Genomic DNA, 18841 nt, shown 5'->3' with positions numbered 1-18841 from the left:
GAGTAACACACACTACTTGTCACTGAGTAACACACACTACTTGTCACAGAGTAACACACACTACTTGTCACAGTATAACACACACACTACTTGTCACAGTATAACACACACACTACTTGTCACTGAGTAACACACACTACTTGTCACAGTATAACACACACTACTTGTCACAGTATAACACACACTAGTTGTCACAGTATAACACACACTAGTTGTCACTGAGTAACACACACTACTTGTCACTGAGTAACACACACAACTTGTCACCGTGTAACACACACTACTTGTCACAGAGTAACACACACTACTTGTCACAGAGTAACACACACTACTTGTCACAGTATAAGACACACTACTTGTCACAGTGTAACACACACTACTTGTCACAGAGTAACACACACTACTTGTCACAGTGTAACACACACTACTTGTCACTGAGTAACACACACAACTTGTCACAGTATAACACACACTACTTGTCACAGTATAACACACACTACTTGTCACAGTATAACACACACTACTTGTCACAGTATAACACACACTACTTGTCACAGAGTAACACACACTACTTGTCACAGTATAACACACACTACTTGTCACAGTATAACACACACTAGTTGTCACTGAGTAACACACACTACTTGTCACAGTATAACACACACTACTTGTCACAGAGTAACACACACTACTTGTCACAGAGTAACACACACTACTTGTCACAGAGTAACACACACTACTTGTCACAGTATAACACACACTAGTTGTCACAGTATAACACACACTAGTTGTCACTGAGTAACACACACTACTTGTCACAGTGTAACACACACTACTTGTCACAGAGTAACACACACTACTTGTCACAGTATAACACACACTACTTGTCACAGAGTAACACACACTACTTGTCATTGAGTAACACACACTACTTGTCACCGTATAACACACACTACTTGTCACAGTATAACACACACTAGTTGTCACTGAGTAACACACACTACTTGTCACTGAGTAACACACACAACTTGTCACCGAGTAACACACACTACTTGTCACAGAGTAACACACACTACTTGTCACAGAGTAACACACACTACTTGTCACAGTATAACACACACTACTTGTCACAGTGTAACACACACTACTTGTCACAGTGTAACACACACTACTTGTCACAGTATAAGACACACTACTTGTCACAGTATAACACACACTACTTGTCACAGAGTAACACACACTACTTGTCACAGTATAACACACACTACTTGTCACAGTATAACACACACTAGTTGTCACTGAGTAACACACACTACTTGTCACTGAGTAACACACACAACTTGTCACCGAGTAACACACACAACTTGTCACCGAGTAACACACACAACTTGTCACCGAGTAACACACACTACTTGTCACAGAGTAACACACACTACTTGTCACAGAGTAACACACACTACTTGTCACAGTATAACACACACTACTTGTCACAGTATAAGACACACTACTTGTCACAGTATAACACACACTACTTGTCACAGAGTAACACACACTACTTGTCACAGTATAACACACACTACTTGTCACAGTATAACACACACTAGTTGTCACTGAGTAACACACACTACTTGTCACTGAGTAACACACACAACTTGTCACCGAGTAACACACACTACTTGTCACAGAGTAACACACACTACTTGTCACAGAGTAACACACACTACTTGTCACAGAGTAACACACACTACTTGTCACAGTATAACACACACTACTTGTCACAGTATAACACACACTACTTGTCACAGTGTAACACACACTACTTGTCACAGTATAAGACACACTACTTGTCACAGTATAACACACACTACTTGTCACAGAGTAACACACACTACTTGTCACAGTATAACACACACTACTTGTCACAGTGTAACACACACTACTTGTCACTGAGTAACACACACAACTTGTCACAGTATAACACACACTACTTGTCACAGTATAACACACACTACTTGTCACAGTATAACACACACTAGTTGTCACTGAGTAACACACACTACTTGTCACAGTATAACACACACTACTTGTCACAGTATAAGACACACTACTTGTCACAGTATAAGACACACTATTTGTCACAGTATAACACACACTACTTGTCACCGTATAACACACACTACTTGTCACCGTATAACACACACTAGTTGTCACTGAGTAACACACACTACTTGTCACTGAGTAACACACACTACTTGTCACCGTATAACACACACTACTTGTCACAGTATAACACACACTACTTGTCACAGTATAACACACACTACTTGTCACAGTATAACACACACTACTTGTCATACAGTAACACACACTACTTGTCACAGTATAACACACACTACTTGTCACAGTATAACACACACTACTTGTCATACAGTAACACACACTACTTGTCACAGTATAACACACACTACTTGTCACAGTATAACACACACTACTTGTCACAGTATAACACACACTACTTGTCACAGAGTAACACACACTACTTGTCACAGTATAACACACACTACTTGTCACAGTATAACACACACTACTTGTCACAGTATAACACACACTACTTGTCACAGAGTAACACACACTAGTTGTCACTGAGTAACACACACTACTTGTCACAGTATAACACACACTACTTGTCACAGTATAACACACACTACTTGTCACAGTATAACACACACTACTTGTCACAGTGTAACACACACTACTTGTCACAGTGTAACACACACTACTTGTCACAGTGTAACACACACTACTTGTCACAGTATAACACACACTACTTGTCACAGTGTAACACACACTACTTGTCACAGTATAACACACACTACTTGTCACAGTATAACACACACTACTTGTCACAGTATAACACACACTACTTGTCACAGAGTAACACACACTAGTTGTCACTGAGTAACACACACTACTTGTCACAGTATAACACACACTACTTGTCACAGAGTAACACACACTAGTTGTCACTGAGTAACACACACTACTTGTCACAGTATAATACACACTACTTGTCACAGTATAAGACACACACTACTTGTCACAGTATAACACACACTACTTGTCACAGTATAACACACACTACTTGTCACAGTATAACACACACTACTTGTCATAGAGTAACACACACTACTTGTCATAGAGTAACACACACTAGTTGTCACTGAGTAACACACACTACTTGTCACAGTATAACACACACTACTTGTCACAGTATAACACACACTACTTGTCACAGTATAACACACACTACTTGTCATACAGTAACACACACTACTTGTCACAGTATAACACACACTACTTGTCATACAGTAACACACACTACTTGTCACAGTATAAGACACACTACTTGTCACAGTATAACACACACTACTTGTCACAGTGTAACACACACTACTTGTCACAGAGTAACACACACTACTTGTCACCGTATAACACACACTACTTGTCATAGAGTAACACACACTACTTGTCATAGAGTAACACACACTAGTTGTCACAGAGTAACACACACTACTTGTCACTGAGTAACACACACTACTTGTCACTGAGTAACACACACTACTTGTCACAGTATAACACACACTAGTTGTCACTGAGTAACACACACTACTTGTCACAGTATAACACACACTACTTGTCATAGAGTAACACACACTAGTTGTCACTGAGTAACACACACTACTTGTCACAGTATAACACACACTACTTGTCACAGTATAACACACACTACTTGTCATACAGTAACACACACTACTTGTCACAGTATAACACACACTACTTGTCATACAGTAACACACACTACTTGTCACAGTATAACACACACTACTTGTCACAGTATAACACACACTACTTGTCACAGAGTAACACACACTACTTGTCATACAGTAACACACACAACTTGTCATAGAGTAACACACACTACTTGTCATAGAGTAACACACACTACTTGTCACAGTATAACACACACTACTTGTCATAGAGTAACACACACTACTTGTCACAGTATAACACACACTACTTGTCATAGAGTAACACACACTACTTGTCATAGTGTAACACACACTAGTTGTCACTGAGTAACACACACTACTTGTCACAGTATAACACACACTACTTGTCACAGTATAAGACACACTACTTGTCACAGTATAACACACACTACTTGTCACAGTATAACACACACACTACTTGTCACAGTATAACACACACTACTTGTCACAGTATAACACACACTACTTGTCACCGAGTAACACACACTACTTGTCACAGTATAACACACACTACTTGTCACAGTATAACACACACTACTTGTCACAGAGTAACACACACTACTTGTCACAGTATAACACACACTACTTGTCACAGAGTAAAACACACTACTTGTCACAGTATAAGACACACACTACTTGTCACCGTATAACACACACTACTTGTCACAGAGTAACACACACTACTTGTCACCGTATAACACACACTACTTGTCACAGAGTAACACACACTACTTGTCACCGTATAACACACACTACTTGTCATAGAGTAACACACACAACTTGTCACAGTGTAACACACACTACTTGTCACAGAGTAACACACACTACTTGTCACAGAGTAACACACACTACTTGTCACAGAGTAACACACACTACTTGTCACCGAGTAACACACACTACTTGTCACAGAGTAACACACACTACTTGTCACAGAGTAACACACACTACTTGTCACTGAGTAACACACACTACTTGTCACAGTATAACACACACTACTTGTCACAGAGTAACACACACTACTTGTCACAGTATAACACACACTACTTGTCACAGAGTAACACACACTACTTGTCACAGTATAACACACACTACTTGTCACAGTATAACACACAAACTACTTGTCACAGTATAACACACACTACTTGTCACAGTATAACACACACACTACTTGTCACCGAGTAACACACACTACTTGTCACAGTATAAGACACACACTACTTGTCACAGAGTAACACACACTACTTGTCACAGTATAACACACACTACTTGTCACAGAGTAACACACACTACTTGTCACAGTATAAGACACACACTACTTGTCACAGTATAAGACACACACTACTTGTCACAGAGTAACACACACTACTTGTCACCGAGTAACACACACTACTTGTCACAGTATAACACACACTACTTGTCACAGTATAACACACACTACTTGTCACAGAGTAACACACACTACTTGTCACAGTATAACACACTACTTGTCACAGTATAACACACACAACTTGTCACAGTGTAACACACACTACTTGTCACAGTATAAGACACACTACTTGTCACAGTATAAGACACACTACTTGTCACAGTATAACACACACTACTTGTCACAGTGTAACACACACTACTTGTCACAGTATAACACACACTACTTGTCACAGAGTAACACACACTACTTGTCACAGTATAACACACACAACTTGTCACAGTGTAACACACACTACTTGTCACAGAGTAACACACACTACTTGTCACAGAGTAACACACACTACTTGTCACAGTATAACACACTACTTGTCACAGTATAACACACACAACTTGTCACAGTGTAACACACACTACTTGTCACAGTATAACACACACTACTTGTCACAGTATAACACACACTACTTGTCACAGTATAAGACACACACTACTTGTCACAGTGTAACACACACTACTTGTCACAGTGTAACACACACTACTTGTCACAGTATAACACACACTACTTGTCACAGTATAACACACACACTACTTGTCACAGTATAACACACACTACTTGTCACAGTATAACACACACACTACTTGTCACAGTATAACACACACTACTTGTCACAGTATAACACACACACTACTTGTCACCGAGTAACACACACTACTTGTCACAGTATAAGACACACACTACTTGTCACAGAGTAACACACACTACTTGTCACAGTATAAGACACACACTACTTGTCACAGAGTAACACACACTACTTGTCACAGTATAAGACACACACTACTTGTCACAGAGTAACACACACTACTTGTCACAGTATAACACACACTACTTGTCACAGAGTAACACACACTACTTGTCACAGTATAAGACACACTACTTGTCACAGTATAACACACACTACTTGTCACCGAGTAACACACTACTTGTCACAGTATAACACACACTACTTGTCACAGTATAACACACACTACTTGTCACAGTGTAACACACACTACTTGTCACAGTATAAGACACACTACTTGTCACAGTATAACACACACTACTTGTCACAGAGTAACACACACTACTTGTCACAGTATAACACACACTACTTGTCACAGTATAAGACACACTACTTGTCACAGTATAACACACACTACTTGTCACAGTATAACACACACACTACTTGTCACAGTATAACACACACTACTTGTCACAGTATAACACACACACTACTTGTCACAGTATAAGACACACTACTTGTCACAGTATAAGACACACTACTTGTCACAGTATAAGACACACTACTTGTCACAGTATAACACACACTACTTGTCACAGAGTAACACACACTACTTGTCACAGTATAACACACACTACTTGTCACAGTATAACACACACTACTTGTCACAGTATAAGACACACTACTTGTCACAGTATAACACACACTACTTGTCACAGTATAACACACACTACTTGTCACAGTATAAGACACACACACTACTTGTCACAGTATAACACACACTACTTGTCACAGAGTAACACACACTAATTGTCACAGAGTAACACACACTACTTGTCACAGTATAACACACACTACTTGTCACAGTATAACACACACACTAGTTATCACAGTATAACACACACTACTTGTCACAGTATAACACACACTACTTGTCACAGTATAAGACACACACACTACTTGTCACAGTATAACACACACTACTTGTCACAGTATAACACACACTACTTGTCACAGTATAACACACACTAATTGTCACAGAGTAACACACACTACTTGTCACAGTATAAGACACACTACTTGTCACAGTATAACACACACTACTTGTCACAGAGTAACACACACTACTTGTCACAGTATAACACACACTACTTGTCACAGAGTAACACACACTACTTGTCACAGTATAACACACACTACTTGTCACAGTATAAGACACACTACTTGTCACAGTATAAGACACACTACTTGTCACAGTATAAGACACACTACTTGTCACAGTATAAGACACACTACTTGTCACAGTATAAGACACACTACTTGTCACAGTATAAGACACACTACTTGTCACAGTATAAGACACACTACTTGTCACAGTATAACACACACTACTTGTCACAGTATAAGACACACTACTTGTCACAGTATAACACACACTACTTGTCACAGAGTAACACACACTACTTGTCACAGTATAACACACACTACTTGTCACAGTATAAGACACACTACTTGTCACAGTATAAGACACACTACTTGTCACAGTATAAGACACACTACTTGTCACAGTATAAGACACACTACTTGTCACAGTATAAGACACACTACTTGTCACAGTATAACACACACTACTTGTCACAGTATAAGACACACTACTTGTCACAGTATAACACACACTACTTGTCACAGAGTAACACACACTACTTGTCACAGTATAACACACACTACTTGTCACAGTATAAGACACACTACTTGTCACAGTATAAGACACACTACTTGTCACAGTATAAGACACACTACTTGTCACAGTATAACACACACTACTTGTCACAGTATAAGACACACACACAGCATGTGGCTATAAAGCAGAGTCTCTCACCTGGTGGGTCAGGATGTCTCTCAGAGTAGAGCATGTCCGTCAGAGCTGCAGGTGAGCGGTCTCTTACTCCCTGTGTCTCACTCTCCACCTCCCTACACCACAACGTACACAAATAACAGGTGTGGTTAGTACAGGAGGAGACGGCTTATACACAATCACCCCCCTTCCTCATACACAGGCCGTCAGTAAGCCTATCCCTGACACACTGCAGGGCAGGGAGCCGGCACAACCTCATTACATATTACATATAGTATCTATATAGTATATACTCCACTTCCCTGCCTGCTGTATACACATCACTGGGGGTACACCGAGCCCCTCTCAGTGACTGCCTCAGGGGAAGCCCAGTCTGATGTATATATAGTGTCTATATCCCCCCTGTCCCCTGCCTGCTGTATACACATCACTGGGGGTACACCGAGCCCCTCTCAGTGACTGCCTCAGGGGAAGCCCAGTCTGATTTATATATAGTGTCTATATCCCCCCAGTCCCCTGCCTGCTGTATACACATCACTGGGGGTACACCGAGCCCCTCTCAGTGACTGCCTCAGGGGAAGCCCAGTCTGACGTATATATAGTGTCTATATCCCCCCAGTCCCCCTGCCTGCTGTATACACATCACTGGGGGTACACCGAGCCCCTCTCAGTGACTGCCTCAGGGGAAGCCCAGTCTGATTTATATATAGTGTCTATATCCCCCCTGTCCCCTGCCTGCTGTATACACATCACTGGGGGTACACCGAGCCCCTCTCAGTGACTGCCTCAGGGGAAGCCCAGTCTGATTTATATATAGTGTCTATATCCCCCCAGTCCCCTGCCTGCTGTATACACATCACTGGGGGTACACCGAGCCCCTCTCAGTGACTGCCTCAGGGGAAGCCCAGTCTGACGTATATATAGTGTCTATATCCCCCCAGTCCCCCTGCCTGCTGTATACACATCACTGGGGGTACACCGAGCCCCTCTCAGTGACTGCCTCAGGGGAAGCCCAGTCTGATGTATATATAGAGTCTATATCCCCCCTGTCCCCTGCCTGCTGTATACACATCACTGGGGGTACACCGAGCCCCTCTCAGTGACTGCCTCAGGGGAAGCCCAGTCTGATTTATATATAGTGTCTATATCCCCCCAGTCCCCTGCCTGCTGTATACACATCACTGGGGGTACACCGAGCCCCTCTCAGTGACTGCCTCAGGGGAAGCCCAGTCTGATTTATATATAGTGTCTATATCCCCCCAGTCCCCTGCCTGCTGTATACACATCACTGGGGGTACACCGAGCCCCTCTCAGTGACTGCCTCAGGGGAAGCCCAGTCTGACGTATATATAGTGTCTATATCCCCCCAGTCCCCCTGCCTGCTGTATACACATCACTGGGGGTACACCGAGCCCCTCTCAGTGACTGCCTCAGGGGAAGCCCAGTCTGATGTATATATAGAGTCTATATCCCCCCTGTCCCCTGCCTGCTGTATACACATCACTGGGGGTACACCGAGCCCCTCTCAGTGACTGCCTCAGGGGAAGCCCAGTCTGATTTATATATAGTGTCTATATCCCCCCAGTCCCCTGCCTGCTGTATACACATCACTGGGGGTACACCGAGCCCCTCTCAGTGACTGCCTCAGGGGAAGCCCAGTCTGACGTATATATAGTGTCTATATCCCCCCAGTCCCCCTGCCTGCTGTATACACATCACTGGGGGTACACCGAGCCCCTCTCAGTGACTGCCTCAGGGGAAGCCCAGTCTGATGTATATATAGAGTCTATATCCCCCCCAGTCCCCCTGCCTGCTGTATACACATCACTGGGGGTACACCGAGCTCCTCTCAGTGACTGCCTCAGGGGAAGCCCAGTCTGATGTATATAGTGTCTATATCCCCCCTGTCCCCCTGCCTGCTGTATACACATCACTGGGGGTACACCGAGCCCCTCTCAGTGACTGCCTCAGGGGAAGCCCAGTCTGATGTATATATAGTGTCTATATCCCCCCAGTCCCCCTGCCTGCTGTATACACATCACTGGGGGTACACCGAGCCCCTCTCAGTGACTGCCTCAGGGGAAACCCAGTCTGATGTATATATAGTGTCTATATCCCCCCAGTCCCCCTGCCTGCTGTATACACATCACTGGGGGTACACCAAGCCCCTCTCAGTGACTGCCTCAGGGGAAACCCAGTCTGATGTATATATAGTGTCTATATCCCCCCAGTCCCCTGCCTGCTGTATACACATCACTGGGGGTACACCGAGCCCCTCTCAGTGACTGCCTCAGGGGAAGCCCAGTCTGACGTATATATAGTGTCTATATCCCCCCAGTCCCCCTGCCTGCTGTATACACATCACTGGGGGTACACCGAGCCCCTCTCAGTGACTGCCTCAGGGGAAGCCCAGTCTGATGTATATATAGAGTCTATATCCCCCCCAGTCCCCCTGCCTGCTGTATACACATCACTGGGGGTACACCGAGCTCCTCTCAGTGACTGCCTCAGGGGAAGCCCAGTCTGATGTATATAGTGTCTATATCCCCCCTGTCCCCCTGCCTGCTGTATACACATCACTGGGGGTACACCAAGCCCCTCTCAGTGACTGCCTCAGGGGAAGCCCAGTCTGATGTATATATAGTGTCTATATCCCCCGTCCCCCTGCCTGCTGTATACACATCACTGGGGGTACACCAAGCCCCTCTCAGTGACTGCCTCAGGGGAAGCCCAGTCTGATGTATATATAGAGTCTATATCCCCCCCAGTCCCCCTGCCTGCTGTATACACATCACTGGGGGTACACCGAGCTCCTCTCAGTGACTGCCTCAGGGGAAGCCCAGTCTGATGTATATATAGTGTCTATATCCCCCCTGTCCCCCTGCCTGCTGTATACACATCACTGGGGGTACACCGAGCCCCTCTCAGTGACTGCCTCGGGGGAAGCCCAGTCTGATGTATATATAGTGTCTATATCCCCCCAGTCCCCCTGCCTGCTGTATACACATCAATGGGGGTACACCAAGCCCCTCTCAGTGACTGCCTCAGGGGAAGCCCAGTCTGATGTATATATAGTGTCTATATCCCCCCAGTCCCCCTGCCTGCTGTATACACATCAATGGGGGTACACCAAGCCCCTCTCAGTGACTGCCTCAGGGGAAGCCCAGTCTGATGTATATATAGTGTCTATATCCCCCCAGTCCCCCTGCCTGCTGTATACACATCAATGGGGGTACACCAAGCCCCTCTCAGTGACTGCCTCAGGGGAAGCCCAGTCTGATGTATATATAGTGTCTATATCCCCCCTGTCCCCTGCCTGCTGTATACACATCACTGGGGGTACACCGAGCCCCTCTCAGTGACTGCCTCAGGGGAAGCCCAGTCTGATGTATATATAGTGTCTATATCCCCCCAGTCCCCCTGCCTGCTGTATACACATCAATGGGGGTACACCAAGCCCCTCTCAGTGACTGCCTCAAGGGAAGCCCAGTCTGATGTATATATAGTGTCTATATCCCCCCTGTCCCCTGCCTGCTGTATACACATCACTGGGGGTACACCGAGCACCTCTCAGTGACTGCCTCAGGGGAAGCCCAGTCTGATGTATATATAGTGTCTATATCCCCCCAGTCCCCCTGCCTGCTGTATACACATCAATGGGGGTACACCAAGCCCCTCTCAGTGACTGCCTCAGGGGAAGCCCAGTCTGATTTATATATAGTGTCTATATCCCCCCAGTCCCCCTGCCTGCTGTATACACATCAATGGGGGTACACCAAGCCCCTCTCAGTGACTGCCTCAGGGGAAGCCCAGTCTGATGTATATATAGTGTCTATATCCCCCCTGTCCCCCTGCCTGCTGTATACACATCACTGGGGGTACACCGAGCCCCTCTCAGTGACTGCCTCGGGGGAAGCCCAGTCTGATGTATATATAGTGTCTATATCCCCCCAGTCCCCCTGCCTGCTGTATACACATCAATGGGGGTACACCAAGCCCCTCTCAGTGACTGCCTCAGGGGAAGCCCAGTCTGATGTATATATAGTGTCTATATCCCCCCAGTCCCCCTGCCTGCTGTATACACATCAATGGGGGTACACCAAGCCCCTCTCAGTGACTGCCTCAGGGGAAGCCCAGTCTGATGTATATATAGTGTCTATATCCCCCCAGTCCCCATGCCTGCTGTATACACATCAATGGGGGTACACCAAGCCCCTCTCAGTGACTGCCTCAGGGGAAGCCCAGTCTGATGTATATATAGTGTCTATATCCCCCCTGTCCCCTGCCTGCTGTATACACATCACTGGGGGTACACCAAGCCCCTCTCAGTGACTGCCTCAGGGGAAGCCCAGTCTGATTTATATATAGTGTCTATATCCCCCCAGTCCCCTGCCTGCTGTATACACATCACTGGGGGTACACCGAGCCCCTCTCAGTGACTGCCTCAGGGGAAGCCCAGTCTGACGTATATATAGTGTCTATATCCCCCCAGTCCCCCTGCCTGCTGTATACACATCACTGGGGGTACACCGAGCCCCTCTCAGTGACTGCCTCAGGGGAAGCCCAGTCTGATGTATATATAGAGTCTATATCCCCCCCAGTCCCCCTGCCTGCTGTATACACATCACTGGGGGTACACCGAGCTCCTCTCAGTGACTGCCTCAGGGGAAGCCCAGTCTGATGTATATAGTGTCTATATCCCCCCTGTCCCCCTGCCTGCTGTATACACATCACTGGGGGTACACCAAGCCCCTCTCAGTGACTGCCTCAGGGGAAGCCCAGTCTGATGTATATATAGTGTCTATATCCCCCCTGTCCCCTGCCTGCTGTATACACATCACTGGGGGTACACCGAGCCCCTCTCAGTGACTGCCTCAGGGGAAGCCCAGTCTGATTTATATATAGTGTCTATATCCCCCCAGTCCCCTGCCTGCTGTATACACATCACTGGGGGTACACCGAGCCCCTCTCAGTGACTGCCTCAGGGGAAGCCCAGTCTGACGTATATATAGTGTCTATATCCCCCCAGTCCCCCTGCCTGCTGTATACACATCACTGGGGGTACACCGAGCCCCTCTCAGTGACTGCCTCAGGGGAAGCCCAGTCTGATGTATATATAGAGTCTATATCCCCCCCAGTCCCCCTGCCTGCTGTATACACATCACTGGGGGTACACCGAGCTCCTCTCAGTGACTGCCTCAGGGGAAGCCCAGTCTGATGTATATAGTGTCTATATCCCCCCTGTCCCCCTGCCTGCTGTATACACATCACTGGGGGTACACCAAGCCCCTCTCAGTGACTGCCTCAGGGGAAACCCAGTCTGATGTATATATAGTGTCTATATCCCCCCAGTCCCCCTGTCTGCTGTATACACATCACTGGGGGTACACCAAGCCCCTCTCAGTGACTGCCTCAGGGGAAGCCCAGTCTGATGTATATATAGTGTCTATATCCCCCGTCCCCCTGCCTGCTGTATACACATCACTGGGGGTACACCAAGCCCCTCTCAGTGACTGCCTCAGGGGAAGCCCAGTCTGATGTATATATAGTGTCTATATCCCCCCAGTCCCCCTGCCTGCTGTATACTCATCACTGGGGGTACACCAAGCCCCTCTCAGTGACTGCCTCAGGGGAAGCCCAGTCTGATGTATATATAGTGTCTATATCCCCCCAGTCCCCCTGTCTGCTGTATACACATCACTGGGGGTACACCGAGCCCCTCTCAGTGACTGCCTCAGGGGAAGCCCAGTCTGATGTATATATAGTGTCTATATCCCCCCAGTCCCCATGCCTGCTGTATACACATCAATGGGGGTACACCAAGCCCCTCTCAGTGACTGCCTCAGGGGAAGCCCAGTGTGATGTATATATAGTGTCTATATCCCCCCAGTCCCCCTGCCTGCTGTATACACATCAATGGGGGTACACCAAGCCCCTCTCAGTGACTGCCTCAGGGGAAGCCCAGTCTGATGTATATATAGTGTCTATATCCCCCCAGTCCCCCTGCCTGCTGTATAATCATCACTGGGGGTACACCAAGCCCCTCTCAGTGACTGCCTCAGGGGAAGCCCAGTCTGATGTATATATAGTGTCTATATCCCCCCAGTCCCCCTGTCTGCTGTATACACATCACTGGGGGTACACCGAGCCCCTCTCAGTGACTGCCTCAGGGGAAGCCCAGTCTGATGTATATATAGTGTCTATATCCCCCCAGTCCCCATGCCTGCTGTATACACATCAATGGGGGTACACCAAGCCCCTCTCAGTGACTGCCTCAGGGGAAGCCCAGTGTGATGTATATATAGTGTCTATATCCCCCCAGTCCCCCTGCCTGCTGTATACACATCAATGGGGGTACACCAAGCCCCTCTCAGTGACTGCCTCAGGGGAAGCCCAGTCTGATGTATATATAGTGTCTATATCCCCCCTGTCCCCCTGCCTGCTGTATACACATCACTGGGGGTACACCGAGCCCCTCTCAGTGACTGCCTCGGGGGAAGCCCAGTCTGATGTATATATAGTGTCTATATCCCCCCAGTCCCCCTGTCTGCTGTATACACATCAATGGGGGTACACCAAGCCCCTCTCAGTGACTGCCTCAGGGGAAGCCCAGTCTGATGTATATATAGTGTCTATATCCCCCCAGTCCCCCTGCCTGCTGTATACACATCAATGGGGGTACACCAAGCCCCTCTCAGTGACTGCCTCAGGGGAAGCCCAGTCTGATGTATATATAGTGTCTATATCCCCCCAGTCCCCCTGCCTGCTGTATACACATCAATGGGGGTACACCAAGCCCCTCTCAGTGACTGCCTCAGGGGAAGCCCAGTCTGATGTATATATAGTGTCTATATCTCCCCTGTCCCCTGCCTGCTGTATACACATCACTGGGGGTACACCGAGCCCCTCTCAGTGACTGCCTCAGGGGAAGCCCAGTGTGATGTATATATAGTGTCTATATCCCCCCTGTCCCCTGCCTGCTGTATACACATCAATGGGGGTACACCAAGCCCCTCTCAGTGACTGCCTCAGGGGAAGCCCAGTCTGATGTATATATAGTGTCTATATCCCCCCAGTCCCCCTGCCTGCTGTATACACATCAATGGGGGTACACCAAGCCCCTCTCAGTGACTGCCTCAGGGGAAGCCCAGTCTGATGTATATATAGTGTCTATATCCCCCCTGTCCCCCTGCCTGCTGTATACACATCACTGGGGGTACACCGAGCCCCTCTCAGTGACTGCCTCGGGGGAAGCCCAGTCTGATGTATATATAGTGTCTATATCCCCCCAGTCCCCCTGCCTGCTGTATACACATCAATGGGGGTACACCAAGCCCCTCTCAGTGACTGCCTCAGGGGAAGCCCAGTCTGATGTATATATAGTGTCTATATCCCCCCAGTCCCCCTGCCTGCTGTATACACATCAATGGGGGTACACCAAGCCCCTCTCAGTGACTGCCTCAGGGGAAGCCCAGTCTGATGTATATATAGTGTCTATATCCCCCCTGTCCCCTGCCTGCTGTATACACATCACTGGGGGTACACCGAGCCCCTCTCAGTGACTGCCTCAGGGGAAGCCCAGTGTGATGTATATATAGTGTCTATATCCCCCCAGTCCCCCTGCCTGCTGTATACACATCAATGGGGGTACACCAAGCCCCTCTCAGTGACTGCCTCAGGGGAAGCCCAGTCTGATGTATATATAGTGTCTATATCCCCCCTGTCCCCTGCATGCTGTATACACATCACTGGGGGTACACCGAGCCCCTCTCAGTGACTGCCTCAGGGGAAGCCCAGTCTGATGTATATATAGTGTCTATATCCCCCCAGTCCCCTGCCTGCTGTATACACATCACTGGGGGTACACCGAGCCCCTCTCAGTGACTGCCCCAGGTGAAGCCCAGTCTGACGTATATATAGTGTCTATATCCCCCCAGTCCCCCTGCCTGCTGTATACACATCACTGGGGGTACACCGAGCCCCTCTCAGTGACTGCCCCAGGTGAAGACCAGTCTGACGTATATATAGTGTCTATATCCCCCCAGTCCCCCTGCCTGCTGTATACACATCACTGGGGGTACACCGAGCCCCTCTCAGTGACTGCCTCAGGGGAAGCCCAGTCTGATGTATATATAGAGTCTATATCCCCCAGTCCCCCTGCCTGCTGTATACACATCAATGGGGGTACACCAAGCCCCTCTCAGTGACTGCCTCAGGGGAAGCCCAGTCTGATGTATATATAGTGTCTATATCCCCCCAGTCCCCCTGCCTGCTGTATACACATCAATGGGGGTACACCAAGCCCCTCTCAGTGACTGCCTCAGGGGAAGCTCAGTCTGATGTATATATAGTGTCTATATCCCCCCAGTCCCCCTGCCTGCTGTATACACATCAATGGGGGTACACCAAGCCCCTCTCAGTGACTGCCTCAGGGGAAGCCCAGTCTGATGTATATATAGTGTCTATATCCCCCCAGTCCCCCTGCCTGCTGTATACACATCAATGGGGGTACACCAAGCCCCTCTCAGTGACTGCCTCAGGGGAAGCCCAGTCTGATGTATATATAGTGTCTATATCCCCCCTGTCCCCTGCCTGCTGTATACACATCACTGGGGGTACACCGAGCCCCTCTCAGTGACTGCCTCAGGGGAAGCCCAGTGTGATGTATATATAGTGTCTATATCCCCCCAGTCCCCCTGCCTGCTGTATACACATCAATGGGGGTACACCAAGCCCCTCTCAGTGACTGCCTCAGGGGAAGCCCAGTCTGATGTATATATAGTGTCTATATCCCCCCTGTCCCCTGCATGCTGTATACACATCACTGGGGGTACACCGAGCCCCTCTCAGTGACTGCCTCAGGGGAAGCCCAGTCTGATGTATATATAGTGTCTATATCCCCCCAGTCCCCTGCCTGCTGTATACACATCACTGGGGGTACACCGAGCCCCTCTCAGTGACTGCCCCAGGTGAAGCCCAGTCTGACGTATATATAGTGTCTATATCCCCCCAGTCCCCCTGCCTGCTGTATACACATCACTGGGGGTACACCGAGCCCCTCTCAGTGACTGCCCCAGGTGAAGCCCAGTCTGACGTATATATAGTGTCTATATCCCCCCAGTCCCCCTGCCTGCTGTATACACATCACTGGGGGTACACCGAGCCCCTCTCAGTGACTGCCTCAGGGGAAGCCCAGTCTGATGTATATATAGTGTCTATATCCCCCAGTCCCCCTGCCTGCTGTATACACATCACTGGGGGTACACCGAGCCCCTCTCAGTGACTGCCTCGGGGGAAGCCCAGTCTGATGTATATATAGTGTCTATATCCCCCCAGTCCCCCTGCCTGCTGTATACACATCAATGGGGGTACACCAAGCCCCTCTCAGTGACTGCCTCAGGGGAAGCCCAGTCTGATGTATATATAGTGTCTATATCCCCCCAGTCCCCCTGCCTGCTGTATACACATCAATGGGGGTACACCGAGCCCTTCTCAGTGACTGCCTCAGGGGAAGCCCAGTCTGATGTATATATAGTGTCTATATCCCCCCAGTCCCCCTGCCTGCTGTATACACATCAATGGGGGTACACCAAGCCCCTCTCAGTGACTGCCTCAGGGGAAGCCCAGTCTGATGTATATATAGTGTCTATATCCCCCCTGTCCCCTGCCTGCTGTATACACATCACTGGGGGTACACCGAGCCCCTCTCAGTGACTGCCTCAGGGGAAGCCCAGTGTGATGTATATATAGTGTCTATATCCCCCCAGTCCCCCTGCCTGCTGTATACACATCAATGGGGGTACACCAAGCCCCTCTCAGTGACTGCCTCAGGGGAAGCCCAGTCTGATGTATATATAGTGTCTATATCCCCCCTGTCCCCTGCATGCTGTATACACATCACTGGGGGTACACCGAGCCCCTCTCAGTGACTGCCTCAGGGGAAGCCCAGTCTGATGTATATATAGTGTCTATATCCCCCCAGTCCCCTGCCTGCTGTATACACATCACTGGGGGTACACCGAGCCCCTCTCAGTGACTGCCCCAGGTGAAGCCCAGTCTGACGTATATATAGTGTCTATATCCCCCCAGTCCCCCTGCCTGCTGTATACACATCACTGGGGGTACACCGAGCCCCTCTCAGTGACTGCCCCCGGTGAAGCCCAGTCTGACGTATATATAGTGTCTATATCCCCCCAGTCCCCCTGCCTGCTGTATACACATCACTGGGGGTACACCGAGCCCCTCTCAGTGACTGCCTCAGGGGAAGCCCAGTCTGATGTATATATAGTGTCTATATCCCCCAGTCCCCCTGCCTGCTGTATACACATCACTGGGGGTACACCGAGCTCCTCTCAGTGACTGCCTCAGGGGAAGCCCAGTCTGATGTATATAGTGTCTATATCCCCCAGTCCTCCTGCCTGCTGTATACACATCACTGGGGGTACACCGAGCCCCTCTCAGTGACTGCCTCAGGGGAAGCCCAGTCTGATGTATATATAGTGTCCATATACCCCCAGTCCCCCTGCCTGCTGTATACACATCACTGGGGGTACACCTAGCCCCTCTCAGTGACTGCCTCAGGGGAAGCCCAGTCTAATGTATATATAGTGTCTATATCCCACCAGTCCCCCTGCCTGCTGTATACACATCACTGGGGGTACACCGAGCCCCTCTCAGTGACTGCCTCAGGGGAAGCCCAGTCTGATGTATATAGTGTCTATATCCCCCCAGTCCCCTGCCTGCTGTATACACATCACTGGGGGTACACCGAGCCCCTCTCAGTGACTGCCTCAGGGGAAGCCCAGTCTGATGTATATATAGTGTCTATATCCCCCCAGTCCTCCTGCCTGCTGTATACACATCAATGGGGGTACACAGAGCCCCTCTCAGTGACTGCCTCAGGGGAAGCCCAGTCTGATGTATATATAGTGTCTATATCCCCCTTGTCCCCT

At 48.1% G+C, this 18841-nt stretch overlaps 1 protein-coding gene across 2 annotated transcripts in view; it reads right to left on the bottom strand.

Annotated features, from left to right (window-relative positions):
• Positions 1-7977, bottom strand: part of BICDL2 (BICD family like cargo adaptor 2) — a 76196-nt gene extending 68219 nt beyond the window's left edge. For both annotated transcript variants that reach the window (XM_088471176.1, XM_088471179.1), the window contains exon 1: positions 7914-7977. The gene's annotated coding sequence lies outside the window, so the exon portion shown is untranslated. The remainder of the gene's footprint in view (positions 1-7913) is intronic.
• Between the last annotated feature and the right edge of the window lie 10864 nt (positions 7978-18841).

Source organism: Taudactylus pleione, unplaced genomic scaffold (assembly GCF_031769625.1).
Source record: "Taudactylus pleione unplaced genomic scaffold, aTauple2 ptg000112l, whole genome shotgun sequence".
NCBI lineage: Eukaryota > Metazoa > Chordata > Amphibia > Anura > Myobatrachidae > Taudactylus > Taudactylus pleione.
The sequence above is the reverse complement of the archived record's forward strand: the minus strand, read 5'-3'. Positions and strand labels throughout refer to the sequence as shown.